The sequence below is a fragment of the Puma concolor genome, chromosome E2 (genome assembly GCF_028749965.1).
Source record: "Puma concolor isolate L17-30 chromosome E2, mPumCon1.1.hap2, whole genome shotgun sequence".
Classification (NCBI taxonomy): domain Eukaryota; kingdom Metazoa; phylum Chordata; class Mammalia; order Carnivora; family Felidae; genus Puma; species Puma concolor.
Genome location: NC_141681.1, coordinates 8553168 through 8578080, shown reverse-complemented (window position 1 = coordinate 8578080; position 24913 = coordinate 8553168). Strand labels below are relative to the sequence as shown.

The following is a 24913-nucleotide window of genomic DNA, read 5'->3' as shown; positions in this document are numbered from 1 at the left end:
CTCACACTTAACAAATCACAGACATGGGCAGCTGACGAGCCAGGCTCAGATGAGGGTTTGAAGGGTCACAGTGAGTAAGAGCAAAGACCAGGGATCAGTGATCTTGGCACAAATCCCACCTCCAACACTGGTTGTGACACCTCACAGAAATCCCTTGACCTCTCTCCATGACTCAGTTTCCTCATCAGTAATAGAGAAGCTAATGACTTCACGGCATCGTCAGGATTAAATCAGACGAGCTACGCAGAGGACCTAGCATTGTGCCCGGCACCCTAAATAAACAGTATCAATTATTCCACGGTGACAGCGATAGTGGTTCTTATCTTATGGCAACACAGTGTGAGCTCAGCTCACTCGTCAGGATGGAACACAGGGGCCTGGGGCCAGACAGGGTTGGTGGCTTCACAGGGCCGGGCCTCACTAGTTCCCTCTCAAGGGCAATTTCAATTCTGTTTCCTCACTCATCAAATGGGGGTGACAACAGGAAGCTCACGTGACCTTTATAAGGATGGCAGGAGACGACACAAGCAGAGTGCCGAGCACATAAGAGACGCCTCAGAAGGCAGGAGCATCGTCGGAAGCCCCAGCATCCAGCAGGGAGCCAGGCACAGAGGAAGTGCTAGGAAATGTTTGTCAGCTTTTGTCGGGTCGAGTTTTTCCTTCCTGGGGGAAGCTGATCTGCTTTCCTCTGCAGCTCGGACACAGGTGCACACCCACCCCCCAGACAAGACCCACGGCTTTGTCCTTTCTGGCAGGTCGATGCTCTGGGCCAAATGGAATCCGCAGCTGCGTGCCCCTCGCCCTTCCGATCCAGCTCCAGAAGTCAAGGCTCTAATTCACTCTGAAAGGGCTTCAGCACCACCCCTGTGAGGTCCTTAAATGTTTTATGAGCTCCCTGAAATGCTCAGATAATTAAAAACACTTTCTTAATTTAATAGCTTGGCTTAATGAAACCAGGACTCTATGTTTTATTTGGAAAGGGGTGAACATCCCAGTAACACTTATTAATATCTTTAAGAGTATGCCCAATTGTGTCCAGGGATTGAGGGAGATCATTGCTTCAAGGGGGGAAACAGGCTTTCCTGAGTTGGTGACAAGTCTCGGCCTTATTAGAGCTCATTACATCCAGGAAGCCTGAAAACCTAAATTAGCAATCATCACATAGGACGTGGCAGGCTATTACTAAGGAGGCCACTTATTATAGAAACATGGAATTATCAATTAAAAACTAGTCCGCCCAGGCCCCAAAGGTCCACCAGGATTACCTGTGCCATCTAGGCAGTCATTTCAAAGGCTAACATGGAGAAAAGAATCCTCTGAGAGCAACTTTTGCTGTCACGTCAAATAAGCATGATCGTCTTAGGAGGAAAATGCCATCATTCAAACAGGTCGGATGTAAGTAAACCCAACTGGTTTGGGGGGACGGAGATTAACAGCAAGAGCCAAAGATTCCAGTCTCAGGACGGTGAGGACTCTTCAGAGGGGTGTGCTTGCCTCTTTCCAGGAATGGCCAGTGGGCTGGGTGTGGACCTCAAGGTCAGGTGCAGTGGTGCACTGGAACTTGCACAACGTGGGGGGTGGAGGTGGGGGGGATGGTTATAAACGTCTCTTTCCAACTCCGAGGCCAGTGACATCATGTCAGTCACTTGACATCAGCCAGGTGGGACTATATACACTGTGGAAACAGGTGAACACCGCACCCTAGCACTTTATTTTCCCTTCAGAGAACCAGTTAGCTATTAACAGCACCACCCTGGACGGACGTTCAAATCCTGGCTGGTCCACTGTGAATATGATCACGGGCAATCTATTTAACTTCCCTGAACCTCTGTGTCCCTGACTATTTAAAATGGTGATGAAACACTTTCCATGCAAGGGGGCTTCATTTTTTTTCTCTCTCCATAGCACTTATCACTACCTGACATCAGACATCTTTATCTGTTTACACTGATGTTATTGTGCAGTTGTTGTTAGCGTCTTTCTTCATAGAGCTCCTTCCTTCGGCCAAAAAGGTTTACCAAGCAGCTGCTATGTCCCAGGCACTATTCTAGACGCCAGAAAGCAGCAGGGAGCCAAGACAGACAGACGTTCTCTACCCTCATAGAAGACACAAACAGGAAACGAATGTGTAAAGGGTCTGTGCCTGAGATGGTGACAAACTCTTTAAGGGGAAAAACAAGGTGGCAAATAGGGCATGGTAAGGTAAGGGGCCGATGCTGCCATTTCTGGCACCGGGCAGGTAGCCACGGGGGCATCGCTGAAAAGGTGACGTATGCGAAAAGCAGCGAGAGGCAAGGGAATGAGCCAGGTAGCCAAGGGAGGGAGAGGGTGCCAGACAGGGGAAGGAGCAGGAAGGCATGTAGGGCTGCATCTAGAGGGTGGGAGGACCACACGGAGGGTACCGTGGTGGCAGCACAGTGATGAGGGGCGAGGGCAGGGGAAGATGAGAGCATCAGCAGACGCCGGATCTCACAGGGTACCGCATGAGCAGCAGTGCTCTCCACAAGGATGGGGATGTTCTCTGTCAGGGTTGCCCGCTCCAGCGGTCCCTAGCCACACCCGCCGTGGAGCACTTGAAATGTGGCTAAGCGCCGTGTATACTATCAAAGTTTAATTTTCTTTAATTGTAAATAATTTTAATTTAAAGAGCCACGTGTGGCTAGTGGCTGGAGTTCAGGACAGCTCGGTTACAGATCACCGTAAGTGACTTCGGCGATGTCTCGGCATGAGGCAAAAACCCATTGGGAAACTGAGCGAAGCAGGGCTATGATCCGCCCGCTCTTGTAAAGGTTCACTCTGGCTGTTCTGCAGAGAGTAAACTGTAGGAAAGGCCAGGGAGGAAGCAACAGCAATCATCGCGGATGGCTCCGTGATGGAAGAACTGTATTTTGCTCTCTCCTCTACTCCAAGCATCCAGAATGTTTACCAGAATCTAGTAGGTACTTAAGGATTAGGGGACTGAGAGAAGACAAGATCAAAATGATTCACGAAAATCAGCTCGAGGCTCCTGGGTGGCTCAGCCGGTTAAGCGTCCGACTTCGACTCAGGTCATGATCTCACTGTCCGTGAGTTCAAGCCCCACGTCAGTCTCTGCTGACAGCTCAGAGCCTGTAGCCTGCTTCAGATTCTGTGTCTCCCTCCCTATGCCCTTCCTCTGCTCACTCGCTCTCTCTTTCTCTCTCTCTCTCTCTGTCCCTCATGCACATGCGCGGAAATAAATAAACATTAAAAAGAAAAGAAGCTCATTATGGGGCACCGGGGGGGGGGGGGGGGGGGGGCTCAGTCGGTTGAGTGTCTGACTCTTGGTTTTGGCTCAGGACATGATCTCGCAGCTCATGGGTTCGAGCCCCATGTCTGACTCTGCGCTGACGATGGAGAGCCTGCTTGGGATTCTCGTTCCCTCTTTCTGCCCCTCCCCTGTTCTCTCTCGAAATAAATAAATAAGCTGTTTTTAAAAAAAGACTGTTAAGAAAATAAACTCATTATCGGCTCACCCAATGCAGTTCCTTCTCCTCTGCCTAAATATTATGGCTTGGCAATGACATGTGGACCAGCTTCTCTGTGGTGTGTATAAACGAGAGCTTTGCTGAGAAGAAACCTTATTCAGCATAATCAATACACCCCAAAGTTTATTCCATAGACATGGGTTTCAGAGAACGTTAGTGGGTGGTAAATATTAAAAGGTAGACAAAAAGTTCTATCAAAATGGTGTTAGGAAATGCCAGCTGAAGCAAAAGAGAAATGTCTTTACGGAAGTAAGTGTCAATGCCTTTAACATACTAACAAAAAACTGTGTGACTCCAACAGGAAGTAAACATGTAGGATGTATTTTCCAACCGCTTTTGACAATAGGCCCCCTTGTTTTCCTGTAGTTGAGCCTGTGGCCCAGCGGCTCCGTAGGAGATCCTATATGTGACTGCTGAGTAATGGGACGACAAAACTGAGTGCAGGCTGCCACCCCCAGTCATTCGCTAACACATTTTCCGCGTGGGATTTAACACCATCTCGAACTATCGCCTTCATTCATGTGTTGACATGCTTACTGGATCGTAACTTGGGCTAGGATGAACTCCAGGGAGACTCGGGGGGGCCATGGCTGCTCTGTTCACAGATGCACTTCAGGGCCCAGCCTGGTGCAAGGGGCCGACAAAAAAGCATTCGCTGAAAGACCAACCTGGAATCTAGAATGACTGGGGCCCTAAGATTGTGTGGGACACTTACCCAAGCCCTGGGAAGAGAGGAGAATCTGGCACAGGCCCTGCCTCCCAGCTTCTCACTCAGAGTCTGAGATTACATGCAGACACCTGAGAAGCAAACTGGTGAGGAAAGCCAGAATTTGGCAATTACTCACCCCAGATAAATGCTGCAGGAATCCAGTCTGTGGAATCCCTGGGCTGGGTGGGTCAGGGGACTCTTGGGAGGAGGTGGAGCACGGGCAGCAAGGATCAGAATGACGCGGAGAAGTTGCGGAAGCCATGCCAAGCACAACAGACGGCACTTGGCCGTACAGAGCAGGGGCCAGACAAGTGGACAAGGACCAGCGTCCTTGGGGAGGGGGACTCTGAGCTCCAAGGCTCACCAGCCTGTGCTCAGCTCTCGCACACAGCAGATAGTCAAGGGGGTCCGGGGTGGGGGCTGGGAGGGTGGCTGAACGGCCAGCGATATAAATAGCTAACGCTAGTCGAGGGCCTGCACTAAGCATTTTACCAGGATCATCTGTCTCATTTAGCTCCCCCAGCGACCTAAGGGATGCCGCTCCTACTGATGTGGAAGGCCAGTCTGGATTAGGAGCCACACGGTCTTAACCACCGTGCAGCATTGCCTCCTCAAATAATTAGATGTCCTGAACGGAGAGCCATGCTTTAATACATATTGAAGAGCAGGAGACAGATGCTGAAAGCACCCCAAAGTTTGGATCTCAGAGGTAGAAGGACCTATCTGTGTCGGGCGGGGCCGTGCGAGGGTTCAGAAAAGTCTCCATGGGGAAGGTGATGTTTGAGCGACATTTGGAAGAAACGATGTCTCCACGTGGCAAATGGTGTGGAAGAGAGGACAGCACTGGGAAAAGCGGGGGCGGAGGGGGGGGCGGGCAGCGCATGAGACAGCGTCTGCATTCAGCCTCACAGGCCCATCTCTCTCAGTTCATGTTTGAGCGAATGTTTGAATATGCAAATCGATGTTTAAAAAAGTGATGACTGCCAGACCTCTCAAGGGTCAGAAGAAATGATTTCTTTAGAATGTCCTGGTAACAAAAAGCCAATTAAAACCCAGGAGTCAGCGACTGAGCATACAAAAGCCAGTTCCTTCTGAGGCCACATCTCCTCTCCTCTGGTTCTTTTTCCTCATTCACTGTATTTAATTGGAAAAGTGGCCATGGGTGAAGCAACTGTGTGAGCCAGTATCTCACTTAAAATGGGCCCCATAATAAGGACTGGCTGTACCTTCTAGAGTAACCCGTACAATTTACTGCACTAGCCTCAGTTTCTAGGCTTCATGGCAGTACCCACCCCTCACAGGCCATGATAGTAGACGAATAGTGGCAAGCAGTGAGCATAGGCTTATTTAACACTCACTCTATCCCTTAAATTCATTCTCTCGGCAGTATATTAGCTACAATCAGGAGCCCAAGCGGCTCCCGGGGGAGATAAAAGACGGCCCAGGATTGAGGAGAGAGACAGAGCCTTGGGGTCACGCGACCTGTCTTTGAATATTGGTTCTTTCACTTATTAGCATCCTATGACTGTTTTCCCATCTCTAAAATGTGAGTACTAACTTTCAGGGTTGCCGAGTAAATCAATAATGTATATAAAGAATCTGAACCAAGATTTAGTATACAGTAAGTGCTCGATATATGCTTGTTTCCTTTCTCATTTTATGACATTGTGCATGGGGCAGGATCACGATCCCTGTTGAGGGCTTATTCCATGTTCTGTTCTGGGAGGGAGATGATGGAGAACACGTGAGACGTGCCTGTGGCCATAGGGGCTTCTGGTCCACATAAAGGCACAGGTGGTACAGACATGACAGAACCAGAAAGATGACCGTTCCCATTCAAAGCCAGCCTCTGAGGACTAAAGGGCTTCAAAGAATGCATGATGGAAGGCTTTCAGAAAGAGGTGCAACTTACAGAATCACTACGATTTGGATCAATGGACAAGAGGGCAGGAAAACACCATGAGGTCTCAACTTGAGATGATCTTCAGACGAATAAGAAAACTTCAGTCTGTTAATATTGAAGGATTAGTCTCCAAGTTGGTAACGGGGTGGGCTCCAGAAAATTCTAGCAAGGCACAGAATTTGAAAATGGAAGCTTACTATACCTCAGGCATCAAAGTGGTATTTGGTTGGCGGTTGAAACTCTCTTGAATGTAGATGTATGTGCCTGGCTCTCTGAGACGGTGCGATTAACCTCTGTATCTCCACATAAACATTAGTCATTTTAATGAAGTAAAACCTAAAGATGCTCCCTGGCTTCATTTCAGCGATGCTCCAGTCCACGTGGAGGAAAAGGGACGTTTCCCCCAAGCTACCAATCATTTCGCTGTTTCTTAATGCCCCTCCCCCTCACAAAGACCTGTCCATATTTAGAAAAATTATGTCTGGGATTTCACAACAGAGTACATGTGACAGTTGCTCGTATCACAAGTTTATCTCCCGTCATGGCTTCCTATGACTTCAAGAAGAAGGCATGTTACGAGAGAGAAGCCATCAAGCACTTCTGTGGTTTGAGTCTTACAGAATGAAATGCTTAGTAAGAAACCACTCTGGGAAGACGAGACTGAGGAGACCAGTTTGTATGGGATGTAGGCAGTAAAATGTCATTAAATCACAATCGGTGTCTACAGAATGGCTGCTAAGTCCAAACAAGAACCATTACCTGTTGCTCTATCAGAGCTCTTAGCACAGAACCATGCTGACTCCATTCAAGTCTTTTTCTCTTGTTCTTGAGAGTCTCTTTCAATAAGATATTGCCCCATAACTCACTCCTGTATCTTTCTCTCTACAACCAAACAGTCTATAGCCCCAACGTGAATATTTGTTTTGTTGGGGCCAACTGGTGACCACACCAACGCTTATCACCACTGCTTACCCATATCCCCTTCCCCTGCAGCATTTCCTACAAATGTAATCAGTTCTGTGACCCATGTAATGTCTTCTGTCTCCTAAGGCAAGTTATCAATACATTTCAAAAAATTCTAACACTATTCACTGTACCACAGGTTCTGCACGTCCTTACACCCAACAAAGCACCAAAAAAAAAAAAAAATTAAATAAAATTATCAAGCAGCTACTATACGCAAGTCAATGCCTCAGGGATGCAAAGATACAAAGGCAAGGTTCTTGACTTTAAGAAGCTCAGTTAGCAAATTGCACATATCCTCCACTGACTCAACTGGAGAATAAGTGTCTTAGTAAATGATATTAAAACACAGTTGAATTCGCGGAATACCCACAGCTACTGTGATGTCTCAAGATGATGAGTGGGGTCCCCTTTTTCTTTCCTTTCCCACCTGGCCAATTCCCAGTCACCTTTCAAGAAGGAGCTCACGTGTTTTACTCAGCCTGGGTAGGTCAGGAAAGTCTTACTTAGTCCCTCTTGTTTGCCATTGCCTTGCTAAGTATATGTTTCCCTTGAAGCCTAATCACTCCATACTAAATTATTTTATTGATGCTTCAGCCTTCTTTACTAGACTTGAGGTCCACAAGTGATAGTCCTTGACTTTATGGGGTTTTTTTAATTAAAAAAATTTCCTTACTGTTTTATTTATTTTTGAGACACGGAGTGTGATCAGGGGAGGGAAAGAGAGAGAGGGAGACACAGAATCCAAAGGAGGTTCCATTCTGAGCTGCCAGCGCAGAGCCCGATGTGGGGCTCGAGCCCACAAACTGCAAGATCGTGACCTGAGCCAAAGTCGGATTCCTAACTGACCAAGCCATCCAGACGCCCCAGTCCTTGACTTTTTCACTTCTACACCCAGCATCTAGTTCAGCACCTGACCCAAGACACATCTGATGCCTGAGTATGATGAACAGGTGAAGCTGTTACTATGCTATGTTTACGTTCCTTTGCACGGAAACACACATTCAGTTAATTTTCCGACTCAAGTCCCACTCTTTACTCAGGTCCAGCTTCAAACTCACTATTTAAATAACTTGACCTAACCCACCCAATCTGATATTCATCCATTATTCCTTAGAGATACAAGGGAAGGCAGCATGTAGGCTACAGCACTCCTTTTAGGTCTCCATGTTTGCATGTGTCTGGAGTCTGTCCATTGCTTTTGCACATACATCAGTTCTGTCTCTCCGAAACAATACTCTCTTTACTACAAAACCAAATATTCTCATGAATATTGTTATTCCTTTGACCAAGGAACCCACATTCTAAACTTTCATTTGTTTGTTTCTTTGCCTTGTTTCTGTGTCAAACCACATTAATCAGACTTCCTTCACGATGGTAGTACACTAATCAGGAGGGATAATCAGGACGGTTGCTCTGAGTTATTAAAATGCCAGCCTAGGGGCACCTGGGTGGCGCAGTCGGTTAAGCGTCCGACTTCAGCCAGGTCACGATCTCGCGGTCCGTGAGTTCGAGCCCCGTGTCAGGCTCTGGGTTGATGGCTCAGAGCCTGGAGCCTGTTTCTGATTCTGTGTCTCCCTCTCTCTCTGCCCCTCCCCCGTTCATGCTCTGTCTCTCTCTGTCCCAAAAATAAATAAACGTTGAAAAAAAAAAAAATGCCAGCCCAAACAAAGAAAATTAACATGTTTTGTCAGATTGTGGCTCCATCCCATCGATAAATGCATGAATCACTTCTATGTTTGAAATATCAAAAATGGTTTTAGAAACCAATAATACTTTCCCAGGCTTCTAGAAGTATACAGACCACAGATACCCAACCACAGCATGAAACAAGAAGAGTCATCATGAGTAACATGACTGTCAGTCAACAATGCACCAGGCACTTGTTTCAACTCTGCCACTTGCTATGGAACCTTAGTAAAGTCCCATGATCTCTCCATGTCTCAGGTTCCCATATATATAAAACAGGGACACTACACTGTCTTTCAAGGGGGGTTATAGAGGTTCCTGGAATTTAATAATATAATGAATACACTCCTCACTAATGGGACCAGGGCATTTTTTTGGAACATGGTACTGCCCATTAAGTGGTAGGAAGCCATCACCATTTTTCAGACTTCCTTTAGCCCATTCTTTCTTCCAACTTTTTTGTGCACGACAACCCATGTCATTTCAGAGTAGGGAGCACTACATTTTAAGGAAGAAATATAATAGGATCACATGGCCAAGAGAGGGAAGAATTAAGGCAAATGAGCTCGTAGGTTTCCATAAATCACAGAGCATTTAATTGGAAGTGGTGGTGTTTTCTATGGCTGGAAGACAAGAGAACGGAGGCAGTTCATTACATTGATATGTCAGTCCTGATCAGGAGAGATTGAGAACTGGAGAGAGGGCCAAGAGAGACTGATCATTCATTACTTAAACTTAAGCAAATCAATTAGTTGTTGATGAAGGCTCATGAGGAATCTACACTGTGCTATGTTCATAAGCAGGATTGTTGGTTGAGCTAGAGCTGCTCAGAGGAGCTTGGAGTGATTTTCCCAGTGAAATGTGATATTCTGGCTCTCTCTTGGGCTCATACTGAGACAGAAAAGAGGAAATAAAAAAGCCAACAAATTAATACTCCACCAATCCAGGTTTATGGAAGCCTTTGGGAGAAGAAGCCACTGACTACTTGGTTGGCTTACTCCAAATCTCCCAGTTCCATCATAAATGGACTTTAGAGTCGGCTCTAAGAAGTGAGGAAGCCCCACCCACCCTGATGTTCACCTTCACAACCTGTAGCTTCTCACCAGCCTTCTCCAACCTCCCACCTTGCTCCCTCCAGGAGTTTGGCGGCCACAGGTCACTGTTTTAGCACTCTGTGTTGGATTGTTTTCAATCATCTCATGGCCTATGAATTGCCCGGTTTAGAAGCTGCAGGCAATACTGGTGAATAGCTTATGGAAGGAGAAAACACTTGAGAAAAACCTTTCCTCACTCGCTGTTTGTTGGAACTCAAGGCCATGAACTTCGCATGACTCTAAAATGAGAATGTGATATAATGACGTGTCAATATGCACATACACTCGTTATTGCCAACCATGAATCTCCGAGGGTGATCCATTCCATTGAGAATCAAGATTTCCGTCCTAGGCCTTCCTTGCCATTCGATTTCCAAGCTGCATAACTTCAAAATTTTGAGTTGGCTTTAATTTCATTTTGTGAGAACTCAGTCTGAACCTCTACTACATTAAATAGCAGATTCATTATTAATTTCTTAAAATCTTTAGTAATGTTTTAGCATGTAGCTAATTGTACCCACATCTGTCTCCTTAGGAATCATAAACAATGACTTGTAAACAACAGGTCTGAGAACACCGAAGCCTTTTTTTTTTTTTTTTTGGAAACCATACATCTCTAGGGCAGACATGTATTATACTTACATAATGAAGCAGTTGTCTGACTAGCTACGTAACAACTCAGGTGTTTTTAAATAAGTAGGAAAAAATGTAGGATGGAAATTTAATTCTGCTCCTGGAGCAGGTTGATAAATCTAGCCAAACAGCTTTATTTTTTTTACAGTACATTAAGGGAACATTTTTATTTAGTAGAGTCATAGATCTTCACATTATTGGGAAGTGTGTTCTTATATTGCGTTTTTGTCTTCAGAATTGCCTTAGGAAGACATCTTTTCACTTGGAGTCCTATATTCTGGGGGTGGAGGGAAACTCTGCTCAAACTTGATTTGGATTAATTGGACACTACAGAATGGTGTCTTTATGCCCCTCACCACCAAAGTCTTTGTCTGAAGCAGAGTTTTGCTTTTAAAAGAATGGACAAGATTTTTGAAGCTGGATGATGAATACATGGTTTGCCAAACTATTCTCACAACTTTTATGTACTTTGAAGATTTCCATAAAAAACAGTTCTTTGAAAGGACCTGGCAATAAAAGGGGAAAGGTATATCTATGGAAAAACTATGAAAATTCATTTCCCATAGATACATTAACACTCACTGTGTCCTAGACTCTGAGCTGAGGGATAGATGGGAAACAAGAAACTGTCCTCAAGAAACTCATTCCCTGGTCGAAGTGAGAGATGTTTGCTACAGACAGAATGTTTGTGTCCCCTCAAAGTTTCTATGTTCAAAACCTAAACCCCAACGAGACAGTTTCAGAAGGGGAGCCTTTGAGAGGTAATTAGGTCATGAGGGTGGAACGCTTATGAATGGGATTAGTGTCCTTAAAAAAAAACAAAAACAAAAAAACAAAACATGAGAGAGATCATCCTTCTCTCTCTCTCCCCACACCAGGTGAAGGTGCAGTGAAAACCCAGCCATCTACAAACCAGGAGGTGAGTTCTCATCAGACACCAAATCTGCCAGCACCTTGACCTTGGACATCCTATCCTCCAGAACTGTGAGGAATCGGTGTTTGTTGTTGAAGCCCTCCAGTCAATGGTATTGTGATAGCGGCCTGAACTGACCAAGATGCCGCTGAAAGGAAAGATAGCTCTGGAAACCACATCAGCTGTGATGGGTTAAGGGGGGCCACAGTCAAATTGCTCTGGGAGCAAAGTTAAAGGGAAATGTATTTTACGTTTTTGTTAATGTTTATTTATTTTTGAGAGAAAGAGAGAGAGAAAGCAAGGGTGGGAGGGCAGAGAGAGAGAGGGAGACACAGAATCCAAGGCAGGCTCCAGGCTCCAAGCTGTCAGCACAGAGCCCGACGCGGGGCTCGAACTGACAAACCATGAGATCATGACCTGAGCCAAAGCTGGATGATTATTGACTGAGCCACCCAGGAACACCAAAGGGAAATTTATTTTAATTGTGGGACTCAAGGAAAATTTCCTAAAGAAGGTGATAATTGAAGGTGATCATGACTTTTATATTCCAAGGAAGGTATATACAAAATAGCACAAATACAGATTAAGAAGGATGGAGATACAAGTGATATTCCATACTCCCTGCCCGCCCCCCAGAAGAGGTCTAGAGGAACGTCAGAGTTGGGGGTTAGCAGGATTCAGAGGGAAATGAGGCTAGAAAGCTGAGTTAAAGGCATATCACATCCAAAACGTTAAATCTCAGGATGAGGCATATGGAATTTAACTGGGAGAAGTAGAAACTCATTCAAGGGAAGGGATAAAGGGAATATAATGCCACCAATTTGGTTTTTAAAAAATAACATTGGTAGCAACGTGAAGAATTTCAGAGTTGAAACTGAATTTTAGCCAGAAGTTAGCTCATTAGCCAGAGTGCCTTCAGCGATTTCAGAGCAACGCAGTCAGCCTGCATGAGGTTGGGTGGCGGGTGGATGAGAGAGGACGAGCTGCGCGCAGGACACAGAGAAAGGTTTAGAAAAAACCCAGCACACTAATTGGGTGGGATGATGCAGGGCCTGTTGCTACAGTGCTAGTTGCCAGACTCCCAAACTGCACCCACCCCCCTGTGACTTAGAAGGGTTTTCTTGCTGTGTTCAATCCCAGCTGGAAACTGGCACCTAGCTCAACTGGAGGATCAGTGAAGGGGCAGAAAAGGTCAGAGAGAAAGAGGGAGAGAAACCGAGAAAGAGAATGAATGGGCCATGTGGGATAAGGTGAGGAGGGTTCCGAGAAAAAGGAACCACTGATGGTCAAAACAAGGACAGCCCATTCAAGGCCTTCACCAGGGAATATGCACAGTTGAAGGGACCAGAGACAGATCTTGTTGCCATAGAAACATAGCCTCTTATTTCCAGCTGGCTCTCTCATTTCTGTACCATGGCTCCTGCAAGCTGAGAGTCACCCAGGACCAGAACTTCTTCCTAAGCCTCACCTGGGCCTGTCTCACTGCATATTGACTACTGTTCAAGGAAGCACTCAAGGCTAGGACACGAGTCAGAGAGTCACTACCATCAGAATGGTGCGTCTAAGTGAAGTACAAGTTTTCAGAGTCATTGGATATTTATTCTTATCAACATCCCTAAGATTTTTCCCACGTTGGCAAATGATGAAATGGAGGCACATTTGTTGTTGTTGTTGCATTGTGTCTCTCCCCAACGGATGTGTTGGAGCTGGAATTTGAACCAAGCTTGACTCAGATGTGCCCTCTTCTATGTGGTACTTACATGGTACTGTGACACTGCCCCACAAGCACAGGCCTTGCATCAGAAGTCCTAGTGCCTTTCATTCATTCATTCATTCATTCATTCATTCGGTAATCATATGTTGAGCGTCAACTAAATGTCAGGCACTGTGCTAGACATCGGGGAAATGGTGTATATATACAGATACAATTTCTGCTTCTACAGAACTTATGGTCTGGCGAGACAGAGATGCATTTCTCAAATAATAAACGAAGCCAAAGAAAGAAAACGAAGACCAGCACTCCAGGGAAAGAAACACTGTCCCATTAGGGTTCACAATGGCCTAGGGATATTTACTAAGCACCTATTCCATGCCAAACCCTGAACTAAACCCTGAAGATACAGAGAGAAGGTGGCCTGTCCTCCAGGAACTCACTGCCCGGATTGAGGAGTATGGAAACACAGCAAAGCGGCGTGATGGGTGCCAACAACGTAGAACAGAGCAGTTAGCTGTTTAGACACAGACCTAGGATCAGAAAAAGGTTCTCAGAGGCTGTTGCCTCTGAAATGGCCAGCAGAGAAGGAGCACAGGTTCCTTGGGACCCTGTAGAAAAACGCCTTCAACATGGTGCACAGAGTCAGAACATTAGAATGGCAGATCTTGAAAATAAAGAAGGTCTCTGAGTTTACAGCCCTATCGCAGCATGTTGGTGGAAACTTAGGGTTATTTGTTTTTTTTTATTGTGGCTGAGGGCTAATTTTCATTGCCACAGACCAGCTGTGCATTTCTAAACCAATGTGTATCAACAGCTCCTTAAATTAAAAAAAAAAAAAAAAATGTAAATGCTGTGATTAAAAGAAAAAGAAACTCTCAATTCCTACCAGGAAAGAATATGCAAATTGGCTAACTGAATCCTTGTCTCGATGCAATAGGGAAGAAACTCAGCACTATGTCCCTCACTGGTTCCTGGTGGCCAACAGAAAGCACGAAGTCTGACTGGATATGACAGAGGACCTCAGATTTGCAGCCACAACACCCTGTCACGTTGTGTGGCGAGAATCAAGTTCAAGAACTCCTCCGTGGCTGGAAAGAGTTTGTTTTAACCAAAGAAGCTAGGGGTCGATGGCCTCTCAAATGAAACAGATAAGGCAAACAGAGGGTTCTTGTCAGAAACAAATGTTATGTCTCTCCCTCCCGAAAAGCTTACAGATATTATCAGTAGGAGTCTAGTTGGGCCTAAAACGAGTCCCTGAGAAGTAATATTAACCAGACGCTTGGCAGATCGTTTATTTATCTCCCCCTAAATTCAATAAAGAGACCCATATATAAATAAGGGAAAATAATGCGACTGTTAGTAATTTATCACTGGATAGAAAGCCATTGTTGTCCTTATCTCTGCAATGATGTTCTATTTCCACTGGTAATGAATTACAGGGTTGCCACATCCTTCCCCTGTGACAGTGGAGACAAGCTAGGTGCTACAGCTCAGACCCTGTGCTCCAGAGACCCAGTGGCAGCCATCTTGGGCCCAGCCCTCTGCCTGTGGGTTCCTATGTGAGCAGTCCTAGGTCAAGAACTAGAATGCTCCACCCACTCTACTTAGGAAAAAAGACATGATTTCTTTAAAAAACAAACAAAACACAACATTTATTCTTATCTTTTAGGTGCCTCTGAGGAAGACATGGTTAAGGACTCATAAATGAGGCAGCGTTTTATTCATTATATCCATAGTTCCTAGCTTCCTTTTGGCCATACTAAAAGAATATGTTCAACTTGGCTTCAGAGAAATGAGTGATATAACAAAATTTGGAATTCATGAGAGCTGAGGGTCTAGGAATCAAAACAAGGTGTTAATTTTATTGATGATGCTAACAATGATGATGATAGGTAGTATTTACTGCATACTCATCATATTCCAGGCATTATTTCAAGCACTTTATATAGGTTATTTCATTTAGTTCTTCCTACAAACTTATGTGTGGGTATTATATTTAATTTTTATTTTACAAAGGAGGAAACTAAATATCTTGCCCTCTGTCACAGAGCTAGTTAGCTGTGAAGGAGGACTTGAATCCAGGGTTCTGACTCTATCGTCCTTCCTGGTGGCTGAGTTGGACAAACCTAAGATATACCTTCTGGTGGATGTGCATGAAGAGGAAGTGAGGCCGAAATCACTATTTGGTATCTTAAAGGGTAAAGTCAAGCATATGGACTTCTTAGGGCTACTAGAGTCATTAACATTTTCAAGAGTGAAGGTGACATGGCCAGGCTTGAATTTTAGGAATCCTGGTCTCTGAAAGCACTTCAGGAAATGGACAGGAGTGACAGTAGGGAGTCCATGAGGTAGGGAGGCAAATAGTCAGGCTACCAAGTAGTTGAGGTAGGAGAGGATGAGGACTTCAAAGAAGGTAATGGCCATGAAGGTGGACAGAAGCGCATATTCCCAAGGACAAACTGGTGGGATGTTCTGTCCCTAAGCATGAATTGTCTGTGTTACAAGGCTACCCTCTGGGTCCCCTATCTTAGTAGCATCATTCATTAGCCTCTTAAGAAAGTATACTGTATGTTTTGTTGTTAAGTATACTCAAGAAAGTATACTGGATGTATACTGGATGTTTTGTTGGGACATTCGGATCCTTTCTCAAACCTTTCTGACATTCCTAGGGAAGGGACGGGCCATCTTGAAGCTTTAGAATCACAAATGGAATACCCACCAATTAAGCCACAATACTTAGTATCTCTGCTGGGAGTTGTCCTGCCCCATGCATTCTATCCATCTGGCAATAGGAGTGGGCCCCTGGCTAAAAGGAACTAAAAGACACATGGTATGTGTCCCAAAAAGGACTAAAGTCTCTTTCCTGGAAAATACAGAACAGATACAAAGAAATCTCACCTTGGGTCTGTCTGGTCTTGAGAGTGGACGTGTGGGTGGGCATTTTCAGTCATGCGTGCTAGAAAAGAAAGACTACAGCAAGGAAGAGGGGAAGACTACATACATAGAGAGAAGCAAAGACAAGACCTGGGAGAGTCCCAATGACATGTTTGGATTTAAACCCAAGACCAACAGTGGCTCCTTCCCTGCCCTTGAAGATCATGTTCTAGCCCAAAGCCTTATAATACAAACTTTTCCCTCCCAAGTTTATCTAGGTAAAGCCGATTCCAGTTGCTTGGAACCAAAAGACTCCTAACTAAGAAGACCCCAGGGTGTCTAACTTGTTCTACAGCACCAGTGAGATGTTCTTGATTTCCTTTTACCCAGGTTCTTCCCTAGGGTCTCGTGAATTAACCACCTTCTTGGAAAGGGAATGAAGGAAATAATAAACAATGCCCTCTGAGGCAGTATTATATCCTGTGAGCAAAGTTCAAGCGACTGCTCAATTACCGAGTATCTCCTACATTCAGGAATGGTACTAGATATAAACACAAGGTCTGAGTTACATGCATGATGGGCTTTACGAAGGATAATTAGAAAGTACAAGAGGGTTATTTGTGTTTTTGTGGACTAATCTATGAACATGCATCCTTCTCAGTGAAAGTTATGACTGTGTAAGTCCTCACCATCAAAGAAAAGTCTTTTTGCCCTCTCTCTGGGCCATGCCATTGTAGCTGTGCATACTGAATACTGCTGGCTGAACTGATGACCCTCTTCACATCAGCCAAGTAGAATCTAGCACTTCTCAGGGACCCTGAGGCTGCCAGGATGCAGCACACCCTACCTTCAATGGCATTTTCTTCATCCCCCTGCCCAGAGTGCAGAGAATATAACTCTTACTCATCATTGAGCTACAAACCATCTTCCCTATACCTCTCTGAGTCGTGGGAGCTGTAACTCAATTTTGCTTTGATTTTTTGGATATCCACTGAGTCTTTTTTCTTTGTAAAGAGGCCACTCAGAGACAATGTACCTGCTCATAATTCCTCCTTCGGAGCCAGCAGAGTTGCCATTACACAGATATAAATAAGGAATACTCTATAAATAGCTTCCCCCCCAGCCTGGGCAATGAAGCCGACAGAGAACACTCGGCTTCTGGTTTGATATTGGGCTTTCCCCACAGATGTTACTTGTCTTAACATTTCAACACCACATGATTTCGAGAGACTGTGTCACAGACCCCATGAAAATAATAACGAAGAACAGAGTGTGATTTATCCTGACCCAGAGGTGAGGACATGAGAAATGTTCATAATTCAGCTGTCACTTGGGCTAAGTAGAACGACCTTGGTGTTGCTCTGGGTTCCAAGAAGCATGGGCTCCGGCATCTAATTGACATCGGGAATACAGAGAATATGGCCTTGAATAGTGGAGGCATCTCTGTGACTCAGACAGCCCTCTGAAGCCCTCAGCACTATTCCCTTTATCCCGTAATCAGAGTGGGGTGCTATTTAACATCCAAAGATGGTCCTTCTTCAGAAAGAGTACTGGAGCTAACATCTCGAGTACTTACTATACGTTCTGCCACTGTGCTAAGCGTCTTATATAGATTATGGTGCAACAACCTTCTGGGTTAATTCAGGATTTTGCATATGAAGGAACTAAAGCACTGAGAGATTAAATACAACTTGCTCCATTATTCAGGGAGTGTGTGTGACTTCAATCCAAAAGGCCTGACTCCACAACCTGTACCCTAACCACTACTTCCTCATGTGTCACACACCAGCCTGCAGATGGCCACCTTTGTGGATAAAAGAGATGAGGGAAGGGAACAGATATGCGAGTACCTATGATGTGACAGACACTATGCTATGTGCTGGCCACGCTATGCACATGATTTTGCCTAACTGGTAAAATGACCCTGTGAAACTCTGAGCTTGAGTGGCTTGCTCATGCTGCTACAAGAGGAGCTCGTACTTAAACCCACGTCTGCCTGGCTCCAAAGCTGGGGCTCTTGGTGCTATGCAACAAGGTCGTCTCATTCTTTTCAAACAATTAATTCCCTATGAGATGCATCCTTTAAGGGAAGAGAAAATGGGAGGGGAGGGGAGGGGAGGGGAGGGGAGGGGAGGGGAGGAGAGGAGAGGAGAGGAGAGGAGAGGAGAGGAGAGGAGAGGAGAGGAGAGGAGAGGAGAGGAGAGGAGAGGAGAGGAGAGGAGAGGAGACAAAACTGTGACACTTATCTGAAAGGTTACGAAATCTGAGATAACTTGGCATGGATATATTTAACCCTGGGGACTCCCCATACCTGTATCCCCACCCCACTAAAGCGAGTCTTGGCCTACCTCCAAGTCCTGAAGATATTCTCCGATGTTTTATTCCAGAAAGGTTTAGATTTAACCTTTAAGTCTAAGACCCATCTCAAATCAATTTTTAAGCATGGCGTGAGGTAGGGGTCAAGAGTTACTTTTTTTCTATATGCTTATCTGGATGTTCCATGAAAACCAACTGAATATATGTGAATCTGTTTTGGTACATATTTTTGTTCTGTTGAACCAATTGTCTACCCAATGCCACAAAGTCTAGAAGAAAATAAAGGGACCCAGCATCTTCTAGTAAAAGAATTGCCTACTATTTATTCAGAGCTAATATTGCCCATGTTTTGGTCTATTTTCTTTTGTGTGTTCACACACACATTTTTAACATAATTCTTATGATACTGTATATATAAATGTTTATCTTGCTCTTTTTTTTAACTTAACATTGTAAGACACCAACTTTCCATGTCATTAAATATCTTTTGAAAACATTATTTTTTTATGGCTGCATATGTTCCATCATTTCTATTTAACATAATTTATTTAACCATTTTGGCATGCATTCCATTCCCACATTTTTGCTATTTATAAATAATGTTGCAATGAACATACTTGTGTATAAATATTCATATGCATTTCTGACTTTTCCCCAAGAAGAAAAATGGCTGTGTCAAAGGGCATGACCTTTGCTTAGGCTCTCTCTACATCCTGCCAAATTACTTTCCATATCAATTGTATAACTTAAACTCCCTCCAGCACTTTATAGGAGTGCTTATTTTTCTGCATTCTTGCCAAACCTATTACCACTTTTAAATCTTTGCTAATTCTATAGCTAACGTGGCTTTATTCATAGCTTAATTTGCTTTAACTTACTTTCCAGGGAAACTGAGTATTTTTGCATATTTAGCCATGTGCACGGCTTCTTCTGTGTCTTGTCTTGCTTGCACCTTTAGCCCAAGGTACGGCTATCAAGAGTTTAGTGATTTTTTTTTTTTTCTTAATGATCCCTATGTTCAAGACCTCTTAGGAATGCATTTTTAAAAACCCCTTGTCAGATAAAGAGTTCTGATATTTCTTCAGGAAGTTTTAGATACCCATCTATAATGTTCCTCTTCGCAGGGAGCTCACGGTGAAACAGGACAGCAGACACTGCCTGCAAAAAACTGCAGTGCCCACAAAAAAACAAGGGAATTCAGATGAACTGCTCTGGATATTCCGATAAGGGAGAGGACATTGCCAGCAGTCCCAGCTTTGTAGCTGTGACTCGATGGAGGCATTGCGACAGAGGGTCTCAAATTGGAAGGTCCATCAGAATCACTTGGAGAGCTTGTCAACACAGAGGCTGGTGGTCCAAGGTGGGGCCGGGAAAGTCTGTGTTTCTGACATGCTCCCCATGAACTCAGCGCTCTGGCCCTACACGGGCAGAAACCACTGAACTAGGAGAAGTTGGGAAGAAAGAGAGAAGAGTTCCAAGTGAGAAAATCATCTGAGCAAAAGCTTGAATCTCTTCACTTAGGAGTCCAGTCTCACTGACTCTCAGGATAACCAAGAAACAAAAACGGCAATTGGAGATTTTTCTCTATGTTCCCGTATTAAAAGAATTCACAGAGAGAGCTGTGGATTCCTCGGACTTGTAGCACGCATTGCATTTTACCCCAGGCTTATATACAACATACTTCTAACTACAACGAAAGGGAGGAAGCAAGTCCCATCCTCAGTCATTCTGGCCCACACTCAAATTCACTCTGTACTAACACGTTTTCATCTATCCGCGCTTTTGTCTTTACTTAAATTTCTTTTAAAAATCACCTTTTATTTTTAAATGACCTACTGTGAATACACAACTGGAGTTATCTCTCCTAAGTGACAAGGTATGTGTAAACATAAATATTGTGAGAACAAAACCTTGTTATTAAACTTTAATTAGACGTCATTGCCAAGCATAGTTCTCAAGCGTGAAGTCTGCGAATGTTTGTTAAAAAGGGGCCATCAGGGGCGCCTGGGTGGCGCAGTCGGTTAAGCGGCCGACTTCAGCCAGGTCACGATCTCGCGGTCTGGGAGTTCGAGCCCCGTGTCGGGCTCTGGGCTGATGGCTCAGAGCCTGGAGCCTGTTTCTGAGTCTGTGTCTCCCTCTCTCTCTGCCCCTCCCCCGTTCATGCTCTGTCTCTCTCTGTCCCAAAAAAATAAATAAACGTTAAAAAAAAAAAAAATTAAAAAAAAAAAAAAAAAAAAAAGGGGCCATCAGTAGGAAGGCCTGAGTGGCTCAGTCAGTTAAGCATCTGACTTGGGCTCCTATCATGATCTCATGGTTCGTGGGTTCAAAGTCCCGGGTTGGGCTCTGTGCTGACAGCCCAGAGCCTGGAGCCTGTTTCAGATTCTGTGTCTCCCTTGCTCTTCCCCTCCTCACTCACCCTCTGTCTCCCAAAAATAAACAAACGTTAAAGACAATTTTTTTTTAAAAGAAAAGGGGCCATTAGTAGAAATCAAAAAGAGCCGGAAGTACCCGAGAAAATACAAGATATCCAGATGTCAGAGAAACACATTCTTTGTGTAAGTATGGCTTATGAAGTATTGGGGACATACTTATACTAAAAATATATTTGTTGCTTATCTGAAAACTTTAACTGGGTGTCTTAGATTTTTATTTGCTAAAATTGGCAAGCCTAGAAAGGGACTGACAATTTACACCAGCATCACGCTGACCTTTTCTCTGAGACACCTTCAGAAATATTGAAAGAAAACTGAAAAGGAAATAATTATCTTACAACGTGTGATAACATTATTTAATGCCTTGTCTACTAGGTACCAGCTGGACCACAGGTACCAAAGTGGAAAGGTCCCTCCGGGAATAGAAGTCCCTGACTTTGTAAAATGCTGCCTTAAAGCATGGATTGAAAACAGAATGAGAAGACAGATCTTCGACCATCTTGGGCTCCCTGTAGCTAAGACTGGCATCTGTGCTTTTGAAGGAATCGACTGATCTAACATTTGCATATAGGAGCAGAGGATCTATATCCTTGCGAGGGCCACAAAGGGGGCTTCGGGCAAGAAGAAAATGGTGGGTTAATGGGCAAGTCCATGAGCAATCAGCCTGACTAATGGGGAAAGTTTACACACGAATGGCTGGGCTTTCCAACCAGCTTTCTTTAAGAAAACCATCAAATCCCTAGACGTCAATTGAAGTTAATAAAAAATGCTGAAGTGTTTCTGCTTGCCTGCAAAATATATTCCTTTCTGGGTTAAAACTAACTGCTGATAATTTCAATGCCTGCTAACAAATACTTTCTCAGAAATGATACACAACCTGAGAGATTCATAAGATTGTATTCCATTGACGTCATATGTTGTCAGGTCTGAGTGTGGTGCCTCTCTAAGGAGATGCTAAGATTTTCTCTCAGATTTGTGTGTTTCCCCCACACGATGGGACTGAAGGAAAGCATGAGATCTACGAAGCTGGGAGGCAGGAGTGAAGATCACAAGGTATATCCAGTCTCTACTCACCATGTGGACCCTTCCGAGAGGCAGTAATCTAAACTGGGATCTCTTCATCTCCTCTGCTGGATTATCCCACCATTCAACCTCCCCTATAGATCTGGGAAGTTGGACTGGTTCTCACAATCAGGAACCAAACGGGGCAGCTTCGGACACAGACTGCCAGCAACTGCTTTCGGTTGAAGGCTGAGTGTCACCTTAATGGGACTGGATGGCCTCTGATCGCAGCAAGAACTTAAGAGTAACCGACTAGGTCCCGTTACTACGTATAAACGACCACAACAAAAGAAAGGAAGAAAGAAAATGGTTCTGGGTAACAGCAGGGCAGCCTGCCAGGTGGTTTACATCAAACAGCATCTGTTGATCCTACATCATTCCCACTTTACAGGTGGTAAAACTGAGGCAAAGCAACTCAAGCGACCTACCCATTCTACTGTCTCCAGACCCCACAACACAGTAAGCAGGAGAGACAGAAAAGAAAAAGCCTTCAAGGTGCAGACCTCCTGGCCACCCTCTCCTTACGGCAGAGACGGAAGGCTCAGGTGAAGGCACCACGCCGCTTCACTTACTCGGTAGCTTTTTCTTGTGACACAATCGCCGAGCAATCTCCTGACTGCAATTCGGCTGCGGGTGCAGCTACTCAAAGGCTAGAAACTGGGCCGGTTGTGCCAACGTGAACCCTTCCATTTGCAAGGCACTGGCAATCCTGGGGCTGCAAAAAGGAGCCTGGACCTTGAATCATGGTGATTTTACCAAAGCGTTGCCAACGGGTGGCTGGTGGGCCCGCCCCTCCTCCCCGCTGCCAGCCTTGCCAACATGTGAGAGCGGACTTCCCCGTTCTCTCTCTGTGCGGATCAGAAAGCCCAGGGAGTGGATCTGTGGGTGGCAAAGAGCCTTCCTTTGGCAGACCTAACTCCTTCTTTGTCCTCGCTGCTGCTCATCCCTAGGAAGGCGGGCAATTTGGACTAGGAGTCTCCGGGCTCCTCACTGCTTCCTTTCAGACTCTGGAATGTGCCATTCCTGTGGGCCCCAGCAAAGGCCACGAATATTCCTGTCTTCCTTTATTCAGAAGAGGTCAGGAACAGCTCTTTCCTTTTCAAACTCAAAGCAAGCGCCCCCAATTTCTATCCATGTGCATTTGGGAAGCAACGAAATCCAGCCGGTTTAACCACTTAGCATTGCATAGTTTTTTTTCTTTGTTCTCTTATTTTATAAGAGAATTGGAAGTGAATTAAGAATACCAAGCTATAGCTTACATTTATGGAAGGTAGGATTTGTAGTTCCATTTTTTTCCCTTGTTTTGGCTTATTTGTATTTTCTGAACTGTCTTCAATCGCCAACTATTGCACTTATAATATTCTAAAGTATTTTAAAACATAAATAAGAATAAAAAGAAGCCCCAGGCAGCTTCTTGCATTACATCTGGACGACTGCTGACATTCTAGGATCAGAAATTGAAACCGAAATGTCTACTGAGTCCAGCGGGAGACAAGACAGCCTTCATGCTGACAGGAAAGGGGAGTTTACTCTTGGTCCAAAGGGACTGCTCTGAGATCAAATTGATCCCCAGCTGGCTCTGCGTGGAGATTGCTGCTGTGTGAGGGCAAGTGAGTCAACCTTAAGGTCAGACTAGGTGGTGACAAACAACAGAGTTCCTCTGGGGAGACAAAACCAATACACGTCCCTCCCCGCAGCCCAGGGGCCCTGGCCGGACTTTTGCTGGGGTCCAGACAGCCTCTTCTGGAGGGTCAGGACATTCCTACCTTGTGTCTCTCCCCCCTCTCCCTCCCCCGCTTATCTTTCTCTCCCTCTCCGGCTCCCTTCCTCTCCCTCCCTCTCCCTTCCTCTCTCCCTTTCTCATTAATGTTTGTGGGATGCCAGCCAGGAAGAGATCCCTGATTGGGTTTAGGGCTTATCACAGGACTAACCTTGGGGACAGGCAGGCTCCAGGCTTTGAGGGATTTTCCTGTAAATCACCACGATAACAAACTCACAAAAACATCCAGCTTTGGGTTGAAATAATAACAACAACACATTTTTCCCCCGTGCTTTGTCAGGAATTTTGCTAGGAGGGCTGTGCACGCTCGTTTATTAAATGTTTCTGACGACGTCTTGAGCGAATGTTATAATGGCCGTCGTACAAGAGGGCAGACGAAGTCTTGGGCTGAAGGACTTGCTAGGCTCACAGAGCTAGAGCCCGACAGAGGGGGAGCTGCTTCAGCGGGGACCCCACGCGGTCCCTTCTGCTCTCAAGCTTTGCGATCCTGAAGATCCCGTCCCACGTGGATGTGAGCAGCACCACCTGTGCAGACAGAATGGTCACATCCTTACGTGTCTACCTGTGTCGTGGTCCTTTTTCTCCTTGCAGCCCTTGCCTTCATTTCCTTTGTGATCACGGGTTAGTCTCCTCACTTGTTTGAGTCTCACCGTCTCAGCCACACAACCACGAGCGAGAATCTGTGTCACGGGACTTCGAGCAGGGAACGCCGATGGCCGGCAGGGAGATGCAGCCCCACTTGCGTGGTTCAGAGTTTGGCCCCCGGGGCAGACTGGCCGCCCTGGAATCCCAGCTCTGTGACTCTGGGCGAGCGGCTGAATTCTGTTCCTCGGTGGAGAACAAGAACACGTACCTCAGAGACTCATTATGTGCTTTTAATAAGTGATCGTATGAAAGGGGTTTTGTGACGGTGCCTCGTATGCTCCCCGCGCTGGGGTGCTGCGATTATGTTCTTAGGAAAATCACCTTAGCACAATAAACGCGTATTAAGTGCTTACTGATGGAAAGGGACATCCCCACGGCTTTTATCTGCAAGAAAGTTAGGCCACCATTTTCACAGGCTGTATGTTGATCTGAATTCCGTACCAAAAGAGCGTGACTTGGAGAAGCCAACGCAACAGCGACTCCAGACTGAGATCTCAGTGTCTTACGGTAATCCCTGGCCTCCTTCCCGAGCCTCCAAGGGAAGCTCAGGGGTCCTGCGGGCAGAGGCAGCCATGACCCGAAGCAGGAGGAAATGCCTGTGTAACCCGGCCAGGGATTCCGAGTCCGCCCCGGGCTTCGCAAGCAGCCGCTGTCTCCCTCCACCCCGCAGCCAGGGGCAA

General features: G+C 45.4%; 1 long non-coding RNA gene across 6 annotated transcripts in view; it reads right to left on the bottom strand.

The window, feature by feature from the left end:
* LOC147573352 (uncharacterized) overlaps window positions 1-24913 on the bottom strand; it is an 802611-nt gene that overhangs the window by 535539 nt on the left and 242159 nt on the right. The window lies entirely within an intron of this gene.